At 38.7% G+C, this 10,314-nt stretch overlaps 1 pseudogene; it reads right to left on the bottom strand.

The window, feature by feature from the left end:
* Window positions 1-2,371: 2,371 nt before the first annotated feature.
* Window positions 2,372-3,228, bottom strand: LOC100965284 (annotated as a pseudogene).
* Window positions 3,229-10,314: the final 7,086 nt, after the last annotated feature.

The raw sequence follows: 10,314 nt of genomic DNA on the forward strand, positions 1-10,314 counted from the left end.
ATCTTTTGGTTGCAGCCATTATTGTTGTTTGGTGGTCCGGGCTGGGGATTCCAACTCACCACCTTAGGTGTATGTGGCTGGCACCTTAACCGCTTGAGCCACAGGTGCTGAGCCAGAAAGTACATTTCTTAAACTGATAGAGGCCATCTCCAGCAAACCTATAGCCAATATTTTATTGAATGGAGTTAAATTGAAATCATTTCCACTCAGATGGGGAGCCAGACAAGGTTGTCCATTGTCTCTACTGCTCTTTAACATTGTAATGGAAGTTTCAACCATCGCAATCAGGGAAGAATAAGCGATCAAGGGCATCGATATAGAGTCAGAATAGATTAAACATTCACTCTTTGCAAATGATATGATTGTATATCTGGAAGATACTAGGGATTCTGCTAATAAACTCTTAGAAGTAATCAAGAAATATAGCAGTGTCTCAGGTCACAAAATCAACACTCATAAATCAGTAGCCTTCATATACACCAACAGCAGCCAAGCTGAAAAAACAGTCAAGGACTCTATCCCATTCACAGTAGTGCCAAAGAAGGTGAAATATATGGGAGTTTACCTAACAAAGGACGTGAAAGATCTCTATAAAGAGAAGTGTGAAACTCTAAGACAAGAAATACCTGAAAATGTTAATAAATGGAAAAACATACCATGCTCATGGCTGAGAAGAATCAACATTGTTAAAATGTCAATACTACCCCAAGCCATATATAACTTTAATCCAATACCCATTAAAGCTCCACTGTCATACTTCAAAGATTTAGAAAAAACAATACTTCATTTTATATGGGATCAAAAAAGAGTTGAATAGCAAAGGCATTACTCAGGAACAATAACAAAGTAGGAGGAAGTATGTTACCAGGCCTCAGACAATATAATAAATTGACAGTGATCAAAACAGCATGGTACTGGCACAAAAACAGACAGGTAGATGTATGGAAGAGAATAGAGAGTCATGAGATGAATCCAGCCACCTACCATTATCTGATCTTTGACAGGCCAATTAAAAATATTGAATGGGGATAAGATCCCCTATTTAAGAAATAGTGCTCAGCTAACTGGATGGCGACCTGTAGAAGACAAACTAGATCCACACCTTTCCCCATTAACTAAGATAGACCCTCACTGGATTAAATATTTAAACTAAAGACATGAAACTATGAAAATACTAGAAGAAAGTGTAGGGAAAACACTTGAAGAAACTGGCTTGGGCACAAATTTTATGAGGAGGACCCCTCGGGCAATTGAAGCAATGTCAGAAATACACTTTTGGGACCTGATCAAACTAAAAAGTTTCTGCACAGCCAAGAACACAGTAAATTAAGTGGGTAGACAGCCCTCAGAATGGGAGAAGATATTTGCTGGTTATGTCTCCGACAAAGGTTTAATGACCAGAATTCATAGAGAACTCAAACGTATTAGCAAGAAAAAAAGCAAGAGATCCCATCTCAGGGTGGGCAAGGGACTTGAAGAGAAATTTCTCCAAAGAAGATAGGTGCATGGCCTACAGATATATGAATAAATGCTCTCCATCCTTAATCATCAAAGAAATCCAAATCAAAATTACTTTGAGGTACCACATAACCCCAGTGAGATTAGCCCATATCACAAAATCCTAAAAGCAGAGATGTTGGCATGGATGTGGAGAAAAGTGAACACTTCTACACTGCTGGTGGGAATGCAAATTAATTTGTTCCTTTTGGAAAGACATCTGGAGAACACTGAGAGAACTAAAAATAGACCTGCCATTTGATCCTACAATTCCTTTATTAGGTGTATACACAGAAGACCAAAAATCACATTACAACAAATATATTTGTATCAGAATATTTATTGCAGCCCAATTCATAATTGCTAGATCATGGAAGAAGCCTAAATGCCCATCAACCCATGAATGGATAAATAAATTGTGGTATATGTACACCATGGAATATTATGCAGCCCTAAAGAAAGATTGAGACTTTACCTCCTTTATGTTTATATGGATGGAATTAGAAAATGTTCTTCTTAGCAAAGTATCTCAAGAATGGAATAAAAAGAATCTAATGTACACAGTCCTATTTTGAAACTAATTCATAGCTTTTATAGGAATGTCATAACCTAATTATAGCCTTAGAATATGGGAAGGGGGTTGGAGAGGGGAAGTGAAGGGGGTGGATGCGGGGAGGGAGGGTGATTGGTGGGGTCACATCTATGGTTTATCTTACAAGAGTACAAGTGAATCTTTCTAAAAGCACAGTATGAATGTCTTAATAACTAAGCAAATGACATGAAGGTTATGTTAACCATTTTGATGAGAGTATTTCAAAATGTATATGAAAACAGCACACTGTACCTCATGATTGCATTAATGTACACACTTATGCTATAAGAAATAAAATTTTAAAAAAGTAAGAACGACAATGCTATTTTTGTTTTTAATGCAAAGAGACTCAAAATCTTGGCTGATCACAAGAAGGTGTATATGGCTCATACTAGGAATGTTGTGGTAGCCCAATCGGAAGTGAAGTTTGCAGGACTCAGCAAAATCTGCAATCACCTTTTCTCCAACAGTGTGCATATGTCTGAGAAGTTTAAAGTGGTTAAATCTTCAGAGTGGAAATGGAGGCCCAAGGTAGGACCAGTCAGTGGTAACAGGCCTTAGGATACTTATACTTAATCACCACCACCTGCTCATCTTTGTAAACCTGCATTTTGGAGTCCTGCGTAGATATTTTCAAGCCTTGACTTCAATGGTCCAGTGATTCCTTTTTCATAGGTGCATCTTTCTTCTTCTTTAGTGGCACAGAGCATTGGCTGAGACTGCTTCCAGGTCCCAGCCCTGTCCCAGACTCGGGTCCCTGGGCAGCATCCTCTTGTGTAGAATCATGGTTGCCTGACCACTTTCTCTTCCTGTGTGTTTCCAGGCCAGGCTTTTTCTACAAACTCTACAATATATCAATAAAGTTCATTCACTATATGGAGAACCTGGCCAGGCTTCACTGTCACCACTTGGTCCATTCCAATTAAAACTGAGTTGATGCTGGTGGGATTGACCCCTACCTGCTTTACATTGACATATCCCTTATTACACTCTGCTTTTAACTACACTTGCTGATGGGAACATTTCTTATCAGTGATCTTGGTCTCTGGGCCATGCCCAATCACAACTGCTTCCAAATGGGGTACTTTGATCCTCTGGTGCTGGCTATTCTGTCTCACTAACCAGCACACCCGCATCATTGCTCTCAACATGGTGGAGACCACACGTTCAAGTTACTGATTTAGTCTAAACATTTGGATTTTAATAACAGAGTCAAAATTAATTTTATTTTAAAGGAAACTATAGTTGCTTGAATGATACGCTTCTTGAGTTATTCCTGTTCAATGTTTGTTTTTTGTTTTTCTGGAGACATAGTTGCAGTAGTCTCTTACAAGCTTTTCTCTAAAATTCTTCAGTATAGTTTTTCTGTGTTTTATTCTCTTTTCTGAGATAAATTATAGATAAGTTCTAGTTGTGATAAAAATTAAGCTACAGACAGGGTCCACTCACACAATCTTTTCAACCTCTGTGAAGGGGGATCGTGAAAGCCCATCTATTGTTATTGTTTCATTCAGTCTCCAAGTGCTCACCATGTACACAATTTTAACCTTTTGTTAAAAGGTTGACATGACATGAAGGTTATGTTAACCATTTTGATGAGAGTATTTCAAAATGTATATGAAAACAGCACACTGTACCCCATGATTGCATTAATGTACACACTTATGCTATAAGAAATAAAATTTAAAAAAAAGTAAGAATGACAATGCTATTTTTGTTTTTAATGCAAAGAGACTCAAAATCCTGGCTGATCACATGAAGGTGTACATGGCTCATACTAGGAATGTTGTGGTAGGCCAATTGGAAGTGAAGTTTACAGGACCCAGCAAAATCTGCAATCACCTTGTTTTTATATGGAATATATCCTGTTTATTGTTTATGATTTACACAGAAAATGATAGGCCAGGGTTGTAGAACAATAAATTAATCATTACATTTAGACCTGGGCTTTTGAAAAACTTGCATTCCATTTTAACAGTTCATATATATTTAACAGCTTAAATAAAAATTCATATCAAAAATAATCTTGGGAGGTGGAGCAGGATGGTGGAGGGGATGCATTTCTGGGTCAATTCTCCTTGCAGTTTCAGGTGAGAGTAGAGGGGTTGGGTCTTTCCCTTCGTGGAGTGTTGGCATAGACAAGCAATGCAGGGTGTGCAGCAAAGAGGTGAATTGCTGGATTGGAAGTGTAATCTAGAACTGCGGTGTCTGCCAGAAAAAACTTGGCACAGCAGCTGAAGCAGCTGCGGCTGGTGGCCATAGGCCTGAGACCACAGAAACCAAACCCTCCCCTACGAAGGACTTCTATACTCAATTCGTGGGGAGTTTGGGTGTTTTGTGGAGAGTGTGGTGAGGCGTGGACTCCTGAACGGAATTTGGTGATGAGAAGGGGGAGCCGTTTGGACCCAGTTTGGAGCATTAGGGGTCCAGGAAACTGGACAGAAAGTTGAGGGGAAAGGATTCCGCTTAGGAAACGGATTCACTTTGTAATTCTAGAAGTCTTTGTGGCTCTGCACTGAAGCTGTGAGCAACAGGGGCAATCAACCCCTTTCCTACAGACTGAAAAATGTTTTGTGTGCGGTGTTGAATCCATGGGAATCAGAGGTAACCAGCCCCTTCCTCATATAAATGGACTGAAAACTCTGTCCCATGATGCTAAAGTCGCTGGCGCAATCAGCAACCAGCCCTTTTTTCACGGAACATAACAATTTAATTTCCAGTTTGAGGGGAAACTAGGACTGGAAAAACGGGTGAAGTGTAGACTCTGGTGCCAAGTTTGGAGGACAGATAGGAGTGCTGCCTGGAAAAGGACAGCCAAGGCTGGGCGGCCAGCCAGGAACCAGACAAATTGTAAAACTTCAAAGATGGCATCTCCATAGCACCTCTTCCAGGAGTGTGGATAGCTCAATCTCAACTGTAGCCAGTCATCCTACCTCTGAAGCTGGTTCAGGACACCCCACACTTTACGGGAACTGTTGTAGGGAAAATTTGTACAACCTGACATCAAAGACTCCTTTTTTTGTTTTTTTTTTCTTTTTTTAAATTTAGCCTGGGAACCATTCACCGCGCCACCTGCTGTCTATAAAGTATATTGCAACATAATCCCACCTCATATATAAAGTATATATAAAGTGGTATTTTTGTGTATATTCATAAGAATAATATTTTCCTTGGTGATGCCCCCTTCTTTTTTTTCTTAATCCTTTCTTGTAGGTGTTACTGTTAAGTCTTTTTATTTATATTTTTTTGTTTTGTTTTTTATTGTTACTACTATTCTTCCTTTTTTCTTCTCTCTTCCGCTCCTTCTCTTATGGTTGCAGAGAGTGCTTAAATCTGACTAATAGTCTTCTTTTGTTTTGTTTTTTTTTGTTGTTGTTGTTGTTTTTTGTTTGTTTTATTTTATTTTATTTACCATTTTATGATTAACATTTTTGTGGGGTTTTAAAATTTTCTTTGTTTGTTTGTCTTTTGTTTTGTTTTGTTTTTGTTTGTTTGCTTACTTGTTTCTAATTATCTGTGCATCTGTGTGCTTGTGGGTCTGGTAGCAATTTTGTTTGTTTATTTGTTCACTTGGTTTCAATGTGTTTTGTACTTTGCTAAATCCTCGGGTTGCCTTTTTTCCCTAAGTCCAATTTTCACATTCAATAAGAATATGGAGGAACAGGGGACGAGAGCTGACTGGAGCAAGTTTTCAACATAAACTCCAGTTCAGGGGGAGAGATAACTGCCAAAAAGAACCCAACGAAGCTGAAGGAGGAGAGCCAAGCTGAGAGAAGAAATAGATAAACGCATGTCTTCTCCACCAAGGCAAGCCACGATTTCAAGAAAATAAATTTCAGGTTTAGATTGAGCCCAGGTAGAATATTCTCCAGCTGCCATTGAGTTCCTGAGGCAGACAGGCTTCAGCTCCCTCTGCTCACTGGTGACAAAGAGTGGCCACTGAGCGGAGGAGGCATTGACTTTACTTGGACTCTGGCAGGCACAAAACCCTGACACACTCACTTATTGGATAGGACTGGGCCACAGATTCTGGGTTAACAGAGACTGGTGGTGGGGTTACTAGAGACTGGGGTTACCAGAATCCAGTGGTGAAGGGCGAGGAAGGAGGGGAAAGAGATATCAGCCTCCTTACTCCAAATTGTCTACTGAATGAGCCTTTCTGACTCCTCAGAACATCAAAGTGAGCCACACTTGAGCTACCATTAAATTCCTACTATCTAGTTGCTGGAGACCTTGTGAGCTTTCCAGCTAGAGAGTGGGTAATGATCGGGCCAATAGGTTTGGATATCTTGACCTGGACAAATTATCTGGTGGTTCAGGGAGAATCTCTGGTGCTGTCTGGATTTTCTCAGGCCTAAGCTGACTTCAGGTGGAACATTCTACAGCTGTCATTGAGTGCCTGAGACAGACAGGATTCAGTTCTCTTTGCTGTCTGAGGACAAAGAGCAGTAACTGAGTGGAGATGACAATGACTCTAATTTGACTCTGGCAGACACAAAGCACTGCCACACTCGCTTATTGGACAACTGGGTCACAGCCCTGCAGGTTCCCCAGTGATTGAGTGTGACAAAGGTATAAGGTGGGGAAGGAGGCATAGACCAGACTAATTTATTTGCTGGGTAGGTCCTTCTGACCCCATGTAGCACTGGAGCGAGTCATATATGAGCTGCCAGAAGACCCCTGCTGTATATATTCCAGAGACCTTTTGAAATCTCCGACTTGAGACTAGTGCTGACTGGGATACTTTATTTAGATCTCTTGAACTGGGCCAATCACCCAAGAACTCTCCAAAGTGGTACCCTGGGGGCGTGTGGCTGTGGGAAGGTGTGGCTTTCCTATCCCAACCTTCATCTGCGAGGGGTTGGGTGACTTAATTGCCGATATGTCTCCACAATTGAGACTTTAACTCAGAGTAATTGATTTTCTGAGGTAGAACAGAGACCCGTCAAAAACAAGATAGAGACACTCAGCTCCACCACACCAAGCAGGCCCCCAGGTTCTCAGAATATAGCACTATACGCATCCTTGTCAAAGCTCTAGGGGAAAAGGTACAGACACCAGTCCCAGCCTTTGACCAAAAGGGTTAGTAAAATACTACTTCTATAGCCCCCAACAAAACTTCCTCTTACCTTCTCACCTAGCCAAACAGAGTATATCCACCTTGGGGCAGAATCATTGGAAAAACTCTGGTAATACAAATAACTAGATTAGATCAACCCCTCCAAGGAGGGATGTGGCAGATGCATCTGAAGATCTCACCCATAAACAGATGGCTGAGATGTCAGAAATCGAGTTCAGAATGTGGATAGCAAATAAGAATAACAGAATGAAAGAAAGGAAAGAGCTAGAACTTCAAGTAATTATTCAAAAGATATCACAAGAAATTATTGAAAAGATGTCTCAAGAAATTATTCAAAAGATGTCTCAAGAATTCAACAATTTCAAAGATAAAATGATCAAGGACTTTGAAACATTGAGGCAAGAGTTCGTATCCCTCAAACATCTGAAAAATACAGTAGAGTCCCTCCATAACAGAGTGGAACAGGCTGAAGAAGGATCTCTGACATTGAAGACAAAGCTTTTGAACAAGCCCAAGAGCTCAAAGATGAAAAGAAATGGAAAGCAAAAATGGATCTTTCTCTCAGAAAACACTGGGATAATTCAAAGAAAACTAATATTTGCCTTATAGGAATCCCTTAAGGAGACAAAGTTGCTTCACAAAACATAGAGGCTCTTCATGAAATTATGAAAGAGAACTTTCCAGAAATGACAAGAGATTCTGAAATTCAGATAGCAGATAGTTTCAGAAGCCAAATATGACTCAATCCATATAAGACATCTGCCAGGCACATCATAATCAACTTCACTAAAGTTAATATGAAAGAGAAAATTCTGAAAGCAGTTAGATGCAAGAAAATTATAACCTACAAGGGGAAGAGTATTAGGATGACTGAAGATCTCCCTACTGAAACATTTCAGGCTAGAAGAAGATGGTAAGTGACTTTTAATCTCCCAAAGCAAAATAACTTCCAACTTAGGATCCGGTATCTAGCTAAACTGAGTTTCATTTATGATGGAGAAATTAAATACTTTAATGACATCCATGCATTGAAGAAATTTGCCATAACCAAACGAGCTCTCCAGGATATTCTCAGACTTATTCTCTATAATGACGAGTGCAATCCTCCATTAAAAAAGTAAACTCACTCGGAAACTTTTGATCAATTTCCAACTTCCACAGTGGCAAAAAAATAAAAAATGTCTACTGGGCCTTTGAGCAACTCGATGTTCAATATTTTACCAGGCTTCTCAATAATTTCAACCAATGAGAATGGCTTAAATTGTCCTCTAAAGAGGCACAGATGGCCTGATTGGATACAGAAACTCAGACCAGACATCTGCTGAATTCAAGAATTGCATCTTACTTTAAAAGATAAATATAGACTCAGGGTGAAAGGATGGTCATCTATACTCCAGGCAAATGGAAAGCAGAAAAAAGCAGGTGTTGCAATGTTACTCGCAGATACATTAGGGTTTAAACCAACAAAAGTAAGCAAGGATAAGGATGGCCATTTTATATTAGTTAAGGGTAATACTCAACATGATGAGATCTCGATTATCAATATCTATGCATCCAACCAGAATGTACCTTAATTTATAAGAGAAACTCTAACAGGCATGAGCAACTTGATCTCTCCCAGCTCGATCATAGTCGGAGATTTTAACACTATTTTGGCAGTGTTGGATAGATCCTCCAATAAGAAGCTTAGCAAAGAAATTTTAGATTTAAGTTTAACTATTCAACTTTTGGATTTAATAGACATCTACAGAACATTTCATGCTAACAAAACTGAATGCACATGTTTCTCATCACTCAATGGAATATACTCCAAAATTGACCACATCTTAGGTCATAAGTCTAAAATCAGCAAATTTAAAAGACTAGAAATTGTTCCATGCATCTTCTCAAACCATGATGGAATAAAAGTTGAACTCAGCAACAACAGGAATCTGCAGACTCATACAAAAACATGGAAGCTGAATAACCTTATGCTGAATGTTAGATGGGTCAGAGATGACATCAAGAGGAAATTACCAAATTTTAGAACAAAATGACAATGAAGATACGAGTTATCAGAACCTCTGGTATATCGCAAAGGCAGTCCTAAGAGGGAAATTTATAGCATTGCAAGATTTCCTCAAGAGAACAGAAAGAAAGGAAGTTGACAACTTAATGGGGCATCTCAAGCAGCTGGAAAAAGAAGAATATTCCAATCCCAAACCCAGCAGAAGAAATAACCAAAATTAGAGCAGAATTAAATGAAATTGAAAACAAAGGATTATAGAACAGATCAATAAATCAAAAAGTTGGTTTTTTGAAAAGGTCAATAAAATAGATAAACCTTTGGCCACCTAACCAAGAAAAAAAAAAAAAAGAGTAAAATCTCTAATCTCATCAATCAGAAACGGTAAAGATGAAACAACAACAGACCCTTTAGAAATTAAAAAGAAATCCTTAATGAATATTACATGAAACTTTACTCCGAGAAATATGACAATCTGAAGGATATGGACCAATACTTGGAAGCACGTTATCTCCTAAAACTTAGCCAGAATGCAGTGGAAAGGTTGAACAGACCTATATCAAGTACTGAAATAGCATCAACTATACAAAATCTCCCTAAAAAGAAAAGCCTGGGACCAGATGGCTTCACATCAGAATTCTACCAAACTTTTAAAGAGGAACTAGTACCTATATTACTCAACCTTTTCCAAAACATAGAAAAAGATGGAATATTACTCAACACATTCTATGAAGCTAACATCACTTTGATCCCCAAACCAGGAATAGACCGAACAAGAAAAGAAAATTATAGACCATGAGAAAAAAAAAAAAGAAAATTATAGACCAATATCACTAATGAATATTGATGCAAACATATTCAACAAAATCCTAACAAACAGAATCCAGCAACACATCAAACAAATTATACACCATGACCAAGAAGGTTTTATCCCAGGATCTCAAGGATGGTTCAACATACTTAAATCTATAAATGTAATTCATCACATAAACAAATTAAAAAACAAAGACCACATGATTCTCTCAATTGATGCAGAAGAGAAGGTTGATAATATCCAGCATCCCTTCATGATCAGAACACTTAAGAAAATTGGTATAGAAGGGACATTTCTTAAACTGATAGAGGCCATCTACAGCAAAC

The sequence above is a fragment of the Otolemur garnettii genome, unplaced genomic scaffold (genome assembly GCF_000181295.1).
Source record: "Otolemur garnettii isolate 467f Iridium unplaced genomic scaffold, OtoGar3 scaffold00289, whole genome shotgun sequence".
NCBI lineage: Eukaryota > Metazoa > Chordata > Mammalia > Primates > Galagidae > Otolemur > Otolemur garnettii.